Source organism: Jaculus jaculus, chromosome 7 (genome assembly GCF_020740685.1).
Source record: "Jaculus jaculus isolate mJacJac1 chromosome 7, mJacJac1.mat.Y.cur, whole genome shotgun sequence".
In the NCBI taxonomy this organism is placed as follows: domain Eukaryota; kingdom Metazoa; phylum Chordata; class Mammalia; order Rodentia; family Dipodidae; genus Jaculus; species Jaculus jaculus.
In genome coordinates, this window is record NC_059108.1 from 68,387,106 (window position 1) to 68,401,412 (window position 14,307).

General features: G+C 39.3%; 1 pseudogene and 1 gene segment (V, D, J or C); both read left to right on the forward strand.

The window, feature by feature from the left end:
* The window catches only part of LOC105944255, a 171,599-nt pseudogene extending 164,685 nt beyond the window's left edge, over window positions 1-6,914 (forward strand).
* LOC101600058 overlaps window positions 1-14,307 on the forward strand; it is a 746,857-nt gene that overhangs the window by 507,701 nt on the left and 224,849 nt on the right.

A 14,307-nucleotide genomic window follows, 5' to 3' on the forward strand; every position in this document is an offset into this window, starting at 1 on the left:
AAAAGAATGAGAAGCCTTAATATTATTGAAGGAAGATTTTCTTGTAAATTTTCCTGAACTTTAGGAAATTTCATGACCAAGTTCCGTTCTCCTATGTATCAATTTATCCAGGCCCTATTCTATCAGTCCCAATTGTAAACTTCTTCTTTTTAAAACCTTCTCTATTCTATTACTATTTCTTTGTATAGAGTTCCCTAAGACGAGAGTGATGTTTTTCTGAACAGCTCACCCTGAATTTTACATGCATTAATAAATTCATGTGGTATTTGTCTATTCTGGTCTAACACTTGCAGAAGCCAGGAACTCTAGGTCATCTTAAATATTTCTAGGGAAACAGATTTTATGGCTTATATAATGTGAGATATTTATTTTATAAAGAAACCTCTTCAATATCTTTATTTTCTTGAAAAACATTTATTTACTTACTTACTAAATAGAGAGGAAAAAACAGAAATAATAGTCATACCAGGGTCTGAAAATGAATTCCAGATACATTCACCACTTTGTGCATCTGGCTTTACATGGGTACTGAGGAACTGAACCTGAGCCATCAGGCTTTGCAAGCAAGCACCTTAAACCACTACGTCATCTCTCCAGCACTATTCAATATCTTAATAAATAAAATATTCTTCCAAAGAAATTATACTAATTTTAGAAATTACAATATATATGAACAAATAATTTCAAATAAAATGGGTATTAAAAGTAACTAAAACTAAGAATTAAAAGTATGAAAAGAGTCCAACGTCTGTACAAAATAAACGCATATGAAAACAAAAAGTTTTAATCATTTTATGCTGACTTTCTCCCCCTTGTTACATTTTTTCAAGATGAATTTTTAGTTCTTATTTCTTTTTTCCATTTTAACATTTTCACACATTCCTATAATGTACTTTGATCTTATTCCCCCCAATTATCCTCTCTTATCCCTATCTCCCTTCCGTTAACACCCTTTTTCTTCCCCATTAAAACTCATCTTATCTCATACCTGTTTTGTTAATATTTTTATTTATTTGATAGATAAGAGAAAGAGAAAGAGTGGGTATGCCAGCACTTATTGCTATTGCAAATAAATGGCAGATGCATGCATTACTTTGTGTGTTGGCTTTACATGGGTACAGGGAAATTGAACCCACATTATAAATCTTTGCAAGCTTTAATTTCTTTAATTAATTTCTTTAATTTCTTTAATTTCTGAGCCATCTTAATCCCCCTACTTGTTTTTTTTAACCCATTGAGTTAAATTAGAGTTGTTTATATGATCATGACTGTAAGGTTACTTAATGTGGAGTGGGCAACTTACCAGTGCTTACACCACGGATGAACCTGACTCTTCCTGTCCCAGCAACTATTAGCTGCGATTAGCTACTCTGGGAGGGTTTGGTTCTTGTGCATTCTTCCCACGTTGATGGTAAAGTTGACAGGCTCAATCTTGTGCAAGAAACCTCAGCTGCTATGAGTTCATAAGTGTAAGGGCTATGTTGTATCTAAAAAACAGCATTTCACAGTTCTTCTCCCCAACCTCCTAACCAATACCAGGTGTGTAGGACACAGCCATATTCCTAATTCACAGACAAAATAAATCATAACCTTGAAAAGCAGGTTCCTTCTCCAATCAACACTTTCCAAAAGTGTTTGCATTTCTATGATAGTCTTTCCTCAGGCATCCTTTCCATGGTAAAGCAATTGGACCATCTTCCTCCAAGATTGCTAATGTATTTGAAAATAGCAGATTCAGTAACCTAAAACCAGTCTCAGTGCCTATAATTTTAACTTGCTTAAGGTTTTCCAGCTTAAAATCTTAAAATCTCTCAGTCTATATCTTTAGCCAATAACATCAGTCCATTACAAATTTAACCTTGATCAAACTCCCTGGGCCTGGGCAGCAGGATGCAGCCAGCCCTTATGCCAGTATCCCAGTTCCAACAAAGTCCTCTGCAGTCTTTCCCTCCCCTTAAAAAGCTCATAAACCAACCCTCAAAGTTCAATGTTGTCTGCACTTAGCATTCTCAGACTCTCATAATAATAGACCATAAAACTTGGCTTACCACTCCAGAAGACATCTTCAGTTGCAAGCACCAAGTCCATGCCTATTCCTCTAAAACAAAGGTTCCAAAAGATCAACATCCACATGGTTGGGTTCATCTCAGTTCACTCCTCAATACCAAGTTCTGTATCAGACAGCTTTAGGTTCACTGAGACGAACTTCCTCAAGCAATAAGACAAGAGGAAGAAATAAAAGGGATACAATATGTAAAGAAAGAAGTTAAATTAGCTCTATTCACTGATGACATGACATTATAAGTAAGACACCTGAGAGACTCCATCTCAAAACTCTTGAAGATGATTAAGTCCTTCAGCAAAGTAGCAGGATACAAAATCAATGCACAAAAATCAGTAGCCTTTCTATATGCAAATAACAAAGATACAGAGAAAGAAATAAGGGACATGGTCCCATTTTTAATAGCAACAAAACAAAAATAAAATGCCCTTGAATAACACTAACCAAGGAAGTGAAAGATCTATAAAACAAAAATTTAAAAAAAACACTCAAATTGAGGTGAAGTTGAGAAAATAGAAAGACCTGATATGCTCCTGGATAGGCAGAATTAACAATGTCAAAATGGCAATCCTACCAAAAGCAATTTAGAGCTTTAATGGAATTCCAATTAATATTTCAACATTGTTCTTCATAGAAATAGAAAAGATTATCTCAAAGTTCATATGTAAAGGCAGAAGGTCTCAGCAAAAGAAATACCTTTGGATCTAAAGCTATATTATAAAGCCATATAATAAAAACAGCATTGTACTGGCATAAAAACAGGACTATAGACCAATGGAATATAATCGAGGACCCAGACATTGGATCAAGCAACTACAGCTACTTGATATTTGACAAAGGTCCTAACAATATAGGCTGGAAAAAGCATCTTCAACAAATGGGGCTGGACAAATTGGTTAACCATATGTAGGAAATTGAAACTTGATCCATGCATCTCACCATGAAAACACTCAAGTCCAAATGACTCAAATACCTCAATATAAGACTGGAAACTCAGCCACTACTAGAAGAAAATATAGGAGTAACTTAGGAACTTTCCATGGTATATGGGGAAAAAAGACTTCCTGAACAAAACCCCAGTAGCACAGGATGTTAAACAATCACTCAACCAAGGGGATCACATAAAGCTAAAGAGTTTCTTCACAGACAAGCATACAATAAGAAAGGCCAATAGATTACCCACAGAATGGAAGAAAATATTTGCTGAATAACCAACTGACAGAGGCCTAATCTCTAGAATCTACAAAGAACTCAAAAATCTAAACAAAAAAAAGTCAAACAACCCACTCACAAAATGGGCAAAGAACTGGACAAACAGTTCACAGAGAAAAAAATACAAATGGCAAACACACACTCAAGAAAATGTTCATCACCCCTAATCATCAGGGAAATGCAAATTAAAACAACTATGATATTCCACCTTACACCAGTAAGGATAGAAAACATTAAAAAAATCAAATGAGTATAAATGCTGGAGAGGATGTGGAGAAGTAGGAACACTCATCCACTGTTGGTGGGAATGTAGGATGGTACAACCACTTTGGAGAGCAATATGTGGACTCCTAAAAAAGCTGACTATAGAGTTACCAACAGACCCTGTTATTCCCTTACTTGGCATGTACCCTAAAACCTTCAAGCCTCAGTCCAGAAATATTTGCTCAACCATGTATATAGCTGCTCAATTCGTAATAGCTAAGAGCTGAAATCAACCCAGATGTACATCACTAGATGAATGGATAACTAAGACGTGGTGTATACATGATAGAATTCTACATAGCAGCAAGAAAAAATGACACAGAGAAATTTGAAGAAAAATGGCCAAACCTGGAACAGATCATTCTCAGTGTACTCACCCAATCACAGAAAGGTAATTACCACATACTCTCCCTCATCTACAGCATGTAACCTGAATCTATCCAAGACACCAACATACCTAGCAAGCATCTCGAGGACCAGACAGTAGTGTGGGAGGGGAGGTCAAGAGAGGGGAAGGGTGACACAAAACTGGACCCAAATGGCCATAAAATTCTACATCCTAAAAGGCAAGCCAAATGGTTGAACCTTCACCAGGCCCTTAGAGGGAAAACCTGAGTCACAAGGCCCTGGAGAAGGTACAATGAAGACTGACCTTAGTCTTCTACTGTTTCTCCCCCCCCCCCCGCTTTCTCTCTAACTCTTTTATGTTACTTATCTTTTTCTTCCTTCTCTTCGTAGGCACTGACCTGTAACTCCCAGTACCAGCAGGTGACTATCATCCACAATGAGAATTTGATCAGAGACCTACAAGGTTTCCTAAAAGAAAGTCAGATTTCTGTCAGAGTACTTGATGACCCAACAAAGGTTAGTGGTAAGACCCTGCTGCTGAAGACACAATATGCAGTTGACATGTAACATGGAGTGACATGGCTGGAAGCTGGAAGAGAGTCAGTCCCCAGTCAACCAGCACGTCTAGTGCCAGAAGGTGCTACATGGGTGGCTGGGGGAAAATGACCAATATCTGTTCAAGAAACTCATGGTCTAACCTACTTAGCAGCAAATAACCAGTCATGATGCTAATACAAGTGCAATAGTGGCACACAGCCACAGTGGGAAACCAACTGCTCTTGATTTGGCTAACTGATCTGCTCAGTAGAATGGAACCCATAGCTGGAGCTGGGAAAGAAGTCAGAAACAGATCAGAAAATGAGCCCACTCCCCATTATCAAGCTACCACCAATTGTGGACTATAAGAAGGCCTACATCTATTAAATTCTCGCTAAAAAAATAAGGGTTATTCCATTTATCTGGGGCTAACTTTAATCTCTGTTGGAGAACCTGCTTCTCTCTTTCAGAAAGACAGATCCTAAGGAAAGAACCACCCCATCATACCTCAAAAGGAACCAAGCTGAAACTAAGAATAATTGGTGAAACAAGCAAGTGTGCTGTTTTCTTGGTGAACCTGGTACCAGCATAAGGGTGAAGGAGATCAACACAGAGAACAATCAACTCCTACCAAATCAGATATTCAGAGACACAGAGGTTCCCAAGACCTCATCACTGAAGCAGACCTAAAATGAACCCAACATGGCTCAGGGAAATTTGTGGAGGAGGAGGAGGAAAGAATGTCAGAGCCACATGTTGGGTCATGATACACAGAAACATTCCCTCCTACCCGTAACTGTTGGTTAACTCCACAATGCATGACCCATATACCCCAACAAGGAGGAGCCATGGGGAGAGGAGAGGACAGGGAGGAGGTTAACAATGATAACTACTTGACTGTACTCACTGAGTACAAAACTAATTAAAAATAAAAAATATATATAAAAATAAAAACTACAAACTCAAAAAATTGATTACTCTTTTTTAATTTTTTCATCAAGTAAAATTGAGCATGTGTCTGTTCATGTGTATTTTATGATATGCCTCATGTGCTATTCCAACAGTTATTAAATTTGGAAATAATAAAACAAATCATGATAATATTACCTATATTTATTAAGTGCCAGATTATACCAGATACTTGGAAAGTATACCACATGGTGTATTAGGTATTATTCTCATTGTTATGATCTCTCAAGAAACAGATGAAGGCAGAATAGGTTTATGTTGGCTCCAAGTTTTAGGGGATACAGTCCATCCTGGCAAAGAATGGCAACACTGTGACAGCTTTTTGTTCACATTTATCAGAACAGAAAGCAGAGAATGCACAGGAAATGAGGCCAGCCTACAAATTCTCAAGGCCTGTCCCCAAGTTATCCACTTTGTCCAGCAATGCTCTACTTCCTAAAGCATCTACAACCTTCCAAGACTTCTAGAACCCCCAATGGAGAGGAGGCATCAAGTATAGGAACATGTGGGGGACAAGTCATGTTCAAATTCAGCAGATGGCTTCTTGTATTCATTCGTTACAATTACATAAAATGTGATAGCATTATTGTCTCTACTTTGTAGTTGAGGAAAGTAAGTTATGAAGAGACAAAAATTAAAAAAAAAAAAACTTACCCCATCTACCTCTAGCATGTAGTAGAGATATGACTTGGATGTGGTGTTCTCCAGAGCTATCTGTTGAGAACCAAGTCAAGGTGGGGAATTGCTCAAGAAACATCACTCAGTTTATATATTATACAAAGATATATGTGTTCTTTTCCGGTGATCGCAGCTTGGAGCCGTCGCCAGGAGCAGCAAAGTCTCTCGCGACACCCTGTACGAGGCGGTGGGGAAGTCCTGCCCGGGAACTAGCGCAAGCGCCGAAAGTTCCTGGAGATGGAGGCGCTGCAGATCAGCCTGAAGAACTATGACCCTCAGAAGGACAAGAGATTCTCGGGCACCGTCAGGCTTAAGTCCACTCCCCGTCCCAAGTTCTCCGTGTGCGTCTTGGGGGACCAGCAGCACTGTGACGAGGCCAAGGCTGTGGACATCCCTCATATGGACATCGGGGTCTGAAGAAGCTTAACAAAAACAAGAAACTAGTCAAGAAGTTGGCCAAGAAGTATGATGCCTTTTTGGCATCTGAGTCTTTGATCAAGCAAATTCCATGAATCCTGGGCCCTGGCCTGAACAGGCGGGCAAGTTCCCTTCTCTGCTGACTCACAATGAAAACATGGTGGCCAAAGTTGATGAGGTGAAGTCCACCATCAAGTTCCAGATGAAGAAGGTGCTGTGTCTGGCTGTGGCGGTTGGCCACGTGAAGATGACGGACGATGAGCTGGTGTACAACATCCACCTGGCGGTCAACTTCCTGGTGTCCTTGCTCAAAAAGAATTGGCAGAATGTCCGGGCTTTGTACATCAAGAGCACCATGGGCAAACCCCAGTGGCTGTATTAGACACATCTTAATGAATAAATCCACGTGCTACCTTTCAAAAAAAAAGATATATTTGCTTTATAAATTTAAATATGATTGAATATGTAATTTGTGAATGTTTCTTAAAACTACAGACTGCTTCAAAAATTAATTTTCACTTCTTCTTGGGAGACCTCTTTTCTAGGAGTCTCTAAAGGATAATTTTTTCTTTTGTTTAATCTTGTTTATATTTTCTTTTTCCACTTTTCAGTACTCTTTTCCACCCCTGTGTCCCTGTGTATATTGTGGGCCCTGGTTGCCTGCTAACCAATGCCGATTCAAATAAATGCCATGTCTCATTCTGTTACAGCTGCTATGCTAATAACTTTAAAACAAATGTAGTCTTCTCTAAAAGCTAAAAATCTTCATGAAGAATTTGTGTCCTGTGATATTTCTAATCTGATTTTAACTGCAAAAAAATCAGGATTGCACTTGCATAATTTATATACTTTCTGAATTTGGTTGCAGGTAAAAAAAATAATAATAATAGATTTATTCTGTGGGGTTCCCTGCCCTTGAGTCCAGACTGACACTAAGAGTTGGCCAACTGAACAAAGGTTGTGGAAGTAATGCTATCTGACTCCCAAGGCTTAGTCAAAAGCAGCTTTGAAGTTTCTCTCTTGATATCCAAGTATATTTACTCTGGGGTATACCTGTCATGTAAACAGTTGCACTACTTAGATTATCACCATACTGTGAGGAAATCCAAGCAAGCCAAATAGAGATGCCTTTGGCCCTCAGCTAATTGGCCATCCTCACCCAAGCACTTGTCACATGAGAGAAAATACCACCTGTGGTGGTGTGATTCAGGTGTCCCCCATAAACTTAGGTGTTGCAAATGCTAGCTCCCCAGCTGATGGATATTTGGGAATTAATGCCTCCTGGAGGGAGTGTATTGTTGGGGGTGGGTTTAAGGGCTTTATAGCCAGTTTTCCCATGCCAGTGTTTGGCACACCCTCCTGTTGCTGTGGTCCACCTTCTGTTGGCCAGGGGGGTTATGTCCACCCTCTGCTCATGCCATCATTTTCCCCTGCCATCTTGGAGCTTCCCCTCGAGCCTGTAAGACAAAATAAATCTCTTTTTTCCCAGAAGCTACTCTTGGTTGGGTGATTTCTACCAGCAATGTGAACCGGACTGCAACACCACCTAAGATACTATGCCCAGTGAAAGTGGATAGTGATGGAATAAGACATTTCACATCAACCACTGGTCTCTAAATACATGTGCATATACATGTATGCATGTTCATCACACACATATGGCCTCACGCACATGAACATGCATTCACATACACATACAAATGAAAAAAGATACATACTCAATGGAATCTTGAAATGATTCTGACACAGCCAACTTTTGACTATAAGCTCATGGCAGACTGCAAGCAAAAACTACCCAAATGAGCCTAATTAACTAATATAACTGTAAGAAATGATAATGCAGTATTATTTCAAAACAGCAAAGGTTTTGATTAGCTTGTTTCACACAAACTATAATTTGTTATTTTATAAAACCTTTGCCATGTCCATTGTCAAAAATTCAGTTGGGGGACTAGAGAGATGGCTCTGTGGTTAAAGACACTTGCTTCCAAAGCCTGAAGGCCTGGATTTGATTCCCTAGTGCCCACACAAAGCCAAATGCACAAAGGGGTGCATATTTCCATGGTTTGCAGTGGCACTAGGTCTTGGCACTCCCATTCTCATTCTCTCATTCATTCATATTCTCTCTCTCTCTTTCTCTCTCTCTCCCCCCCCCCTTTCTCTTCCATGGAAAATAAACAAATAAACTTATTTTAAAAAGTCAGTTTTTGGATCAGGTCCTTTAACTCTGGAGATTTCACTTTGTGGGAACCAGAAGGACAAAAGATCTCATAGGTTACTAGAAGTGAAAGCAAGGTTACTTTTGGCTTTGCTCCTTGCTTCCCATGTATGTGTAGTCTTTCTGTTTGAGACATATAAGCAAATAAGTCTCTAATTCAGTGTATATACTGTATTTAGAAATATAGCATTCAAGTCGTGGTGACACACACCTTTAATCCCAGCACTTGGCAGGCAGAGGTAGGAGGATCGCCATGAGTTCAAGGCCACCCTGAGATGACAGAGTTAATTCCTGGTCAGCCTGAACCAGAATTAGACCCTACCTTGAAAAACCAAGAAAAAAGAAAAGAAAAAGAAATATATCACTCATCTTTATAAGGTATTGGGCATTGAAGCACCATGTAAAGTTGACTATCTGGGGAAGTGTAGTACCTCTACCTCCTTTGTTTTAAAATAAGTCCCCTGGTTATATGCTGTTATGGGAGATTACATGTTTGTGAATTTCCTATGGCCATAGATAGTACTGATGGCTCAAGTTCTACAGGTAGAAAAGATAGACGCCTACCTAAAATAGATACCTATCACAATAGAGTGCTAAAGTTTCCCAGATGAAAGGATATCTGTGTAGTTTATTTGCCTCCAAATTGTTGGTAACACATTTGGGTAATAGTGCCATCTCAAGATTTAGCACTGAGGAAAATCATGAATTCATGGCTAGGCTGGTCTACATAGCAAATTTGAGGCCAGCCTAAGCTATATAGTGAGACCCTAAATTAAAAGGTGGCAGTAGCTATTACACACTAAATAAGTGACAGTCAATGTCCTTGGGCCTATGGTTAACATATGTAACCATCACAATACATTATTCATATGTTCACCATGCCACTTTCATATTGGCTGGTGATGAAAGCCAGCTAGAATGGTCCTGGGATTATTTTATCCACTTGCTTATTTTGTGTGGCTCTCCCATAGGTAATGTTTGATAATGGGCATTAAGATATTATATAAACATCTTCATAGTATGCCTACTCTCATATGTTTATCTATATGTCTGTACCCCACACCTTTTTATCATTAACCTTCCAATTGTTCTCATTCCAGATCCTCAGACAAGAGTGCTAAACCATTGGTCACTGCTAAGGAATCTTGACATACTGTCACCTCAGATGGATCAAGAAACACCCACTTATATTAAACAGCCCCAGAACAGCATTGCAAAGACACTCTGGTAAGGCTAAGGCCATGGGACTCTATGAGTCTGGCTCAAGACCAACATAGCCTTGGTTTGTTAGCTGACTATCATGATGGGGAAACTGGCTGGAACTAGTAATCACACCTCTCTGTTTTCACAGTCTAATGAAACACTCATCTAGTTCTGTGACCTGCTTACCTCTTTTTACATGCCTCAGGAACTCTTCTGCCTCCTTTTCTAATACCCCATACCCAGCCTGTCCTAATTCTTGGAGAACTCCAGGTTTGTTAAAGACAATGGCACAAGAATACTCATGTTTCCTCTTTTCTTCCTCTCCCTCCTACCTTTGACTTAGGCTTTGTGTTTTGTTTTTTCTTTTGATGATTAGCTATTTAAAAGCTAGGGAAACTATAGTGAAAGTGTAGATGTTTTTTAGACTGGGATAGCACAGGTACTGAAGATGTCTCCTATATTTTTGTCATAAGGCTAGTGTCTCTTGTTTCTGTGGGAGATTGAACATCTCTCTGTCACAGTTATCCTGAGTGATGAATAGGGTAATGCATATTATATATATATATATATATATGTGTGTGTGTGTGTGTGTGTGTGTGTGTGTGTGTGTGTGTGTGTAACAGCTGTACCATTCCTAGGCATATGTGGGCATATGCAGACATATTTCATCCATATTTATTTATGCTCTATCCACAATAGCTATGAAAATAAAATCAACATAATCAACATAGATGCCCATCAATTAATGAATAGATAATTAAAATGAGGTAAATGTGCACACTGGAGTTTTATTCAGCTGTAAAGAAAACTGAAATGATAACATCTACAGGAAGATGGATGAATCTGTAAAATATTATACCAAGCAAGGTAATCTAGGCCCAGAAACACATATAGGGATGTTACCTTGATTGCCTATAAGAATAGATGATAAAAACCCTATTGCTGAAGACAACACATGCTTCATTTGTAGGACTCACAGAAATCAAGTTCTAGCTGAGCTGGACATTTTCTCACTGCTAGCTTACTGTGATAATGCTGGAAGGTGCTCTGGAAACTGCTGGGGGAAAATATTCATCAACAGTCTTACCCAGCAATGGACCGTGAGAGAGAGACAACTGATCATCAAGGCAGGATATGCTCACTCATGCAATAGTGGCATGACTGTTATGGGGATACCAAATGCTTGCTGGTTAGACATGAGGCCTACTCCATTGGAAGGAATTCATGCCTGATACTGAAAACCTAGTCAAAAGCCTATACCTAGGTTGGTCATAGGCTTTATGAGGGAAGCTACAGCTATTGTTTGGCTATATGCATATGCCCATCAAATTGCCCTCTAAGCCAGGCATGGTGGCACACACCTTTAATCCCAGCACTCGAGAGGCTGAGGTAGATGAATCACCATGGGTTCGAGTCCAGCCTGAGAGTACAGAATGAGTACCAGGCCAGCCTGGGCTAGAATGAGACCCTACCTCAAAAAAAAAAACTAAAAAAAAAAAAAAGTTTCTCAAAATATTCATGCTCATTTCCATCGATTAGTGGTACTTTCACTTTTGGTCTTATTTTTGCAATTGACATTGACTACTAGGGAGACTCAAAGCTCATCCAAGTGACAATTTAATGTTTAGAGCTAAATGAGACATCTGTACCATCCCTTACAAGACTCTGGGAATATTAAAGACTATGGGGCAAAAAGGATATAATAGTCTGGCATGGGGGCACATGCCTTTAATCCCAGCACTTGGGAAGCAGAAGTAGGAGGATTGCTGTGAGTGTGGGGCCACCCTGAGACTACCTAGTGAATTCCAAGTCAGCCTGTGCTAGAGTGAGACCCTACCTTGAAAAAAGAAGAAGAAAAAGAAGGAGGAAGAGGAAAAGGAGAAGGAGAAAGGTATGGGTTCTGAGGAGATTAACACCATTAAACAGAGGCCAAGTCAAGTGGGGAGAGATAGCTTGGTGTATAATGCATTTGTTTCAAGCTTGAGCACCAAAGTTCATTATCATCAGGCCCCAAATAAAAGTTGGAAACCATGAAGGCTTCCATAATCACAGCATGCTGATAATGAGATGGGAGGCTGACATGGGAGAAATTTATGGAAGATCATGGGCCAGTTAGTCTGATGAATGCAGAATGAATAAGAAGAATGAGAGACACTGCTTCCACCTCATTTGAAGCAGTGTCTCTCATGTATTTTGCTTTTCTGTAAAACCAGCATCCCACAAATTATATTAAGATCTGCCATCAGCTTGAACAGTAGCCAAACCACTTGGACAAGGGTTTTTAGTTCTTGGGCAGCTGAAAGCATGAAAGAAAATCCCAAAGGAACAACTAGCTAAGTGGCCAATGAGAACAGGGTGCCCTGGAAAATCTCAAGGAAACATATTTCAGATAAGTTTAATATTTCATATTTATGAGCCTGGGATGGGTAAGGTCTTACAAATTGCTGATATGTCCTCAAAGCATCTTTCCTATTGTTCCAATGTAAAATAATTTACCTATTTAGTTATTTATTTATTTACTTATTTATTTCAGTGTATATGTGTAAATATGATGGGTATGTGTGTTATTATTCATGTGTGTGGGTATAGGTTTGCATGTGCTGCATGTTCATTACAAAGTCATCGTGGCGGGCTTCAGTCTTACTTTGAGCTAATTCTTCCTTGCTATTTTCTTGTTCCTCCCTTTTTAGATAAGAACTCAGTGGTACTAGACCCATAGCTGGAGCTGGGAAACAAGTCAGAACCATACCCAAACACAAGCCCACTCTTCAATATCAAGCTACCATCAATCACGGGGTATAAGAGGGCCTAAACCTACCATACTGTCTATCAAAAAAGTAAGTGTTATCTCAATTTTCTGGGTGCTAACTTACTCTCCGTTGGAGAATCTGCTTCTCTTTTCCAGATAGATGCAGATCCTAAGAAGAGAGCTGCCCCAACATACCTCAAGAGGGGCCCAACTGAAACTAAGGACAACTGGTGAAATAAGCAAGGGTGATGTTTTCCTGTGAACCGGATACCAGCACAAAGGGGAAGGAGATCAACGCAGAGAAAAATCAACTCCTACCAAAGCAGAGAGCCAGAGCCTCAGAGGCCCCCAACACCTCAGCACTGAAGCAGACCAAAAATGAACCCAACATGGCTCAGGGAAATTTTGCGGAAGAGGGGGCGGAAAGAATGTCAGAGTCACATGTTGGGTCATGATTTGCAGAGACATTTATCATACCAATAACTGGGGGCTAACTCCACAATGCACGACCCATTTTCATTAACAAGTAGGGTCTAATGGGAAGGGGTAGATCACAGATGAGCCTAAATAATGGTACCAAGCTACCTGTATTTACTGAAAAGAAAACTAATAAATTAAATTAAAATTAAAAAAAAAGAATATTTACTTTTGCCACCATAGCTTAGGAGTATACAACTTTATTATTTTATAACAGTTAACAGATAAGATACACCTTGATGTCTCAAAAGAGACTTTGGACTTGGACTTTGAACAATGTTAGACTTACTAAGATTTTGGAGATGCTTGGGAAGAGATTAATGCATTTTTATAAGATGGTCATGTGCTTTTGCAGGTCAGGGACATTTAAATTGCCCCTACAGAATCATATGATGAAACCTAGGTCCACCAGATAGGGATTCTATTTTGGAAGATAATGGAAACTTTACTAGGTACAGCCTCGCTGAGAAAAGTAGGTCCATGGGGGTAAGTACTGAGGAGTACCTTGTTCCTCTGCCTCCTGACCACCATCAAGTGAGTGACTTCTATCATGCTCCTGCTGCTGTGATACCTGTTTCACCCTCAGGTCTGGAAACAAAGATAAAAGTGTGGGCTGAAGCCTCTGAAACTGTGAACTAAAGTCTTTCTTCCCTCCACTGCTTATGTCTATGATATTGTGTCATAGCAATAAAAATATGAATAACATAAAAGGGAAAACACCACACACACACACACACACACACACACATGTGATAATATATTACTCTGTCCATACCTTTAATAAGTGATTAATATCCAAATTATATAAGGAATTTAAGCAACTCTATAAAGAGAAAACAAATAACTGATTTATAAATGGTTAAGGAATCTGAATATTCCTTAAGGGAAGACACATAGATGACCAACAGATATATGGAAGGGTGTTCAATATTACTAAGCATCATGGAAATGCAAATTAAAACTACAGATGGTAGAAAAGCAATGTGTCCACCCTAAGAGCAGTATTAGTATGATTTCTGAGAACACAATCATCCTATGAAAATAGCTCCTAGTCTGGCCCACTGTCCTTCCTCCATCAAGAGGGAGAGTGAGAGGGGATTCAACTGGACAGACTCAAAGTGGTACTCTAACTGTGACCCTCTCTATATAATTATGATATTTTAGAACTCTGCA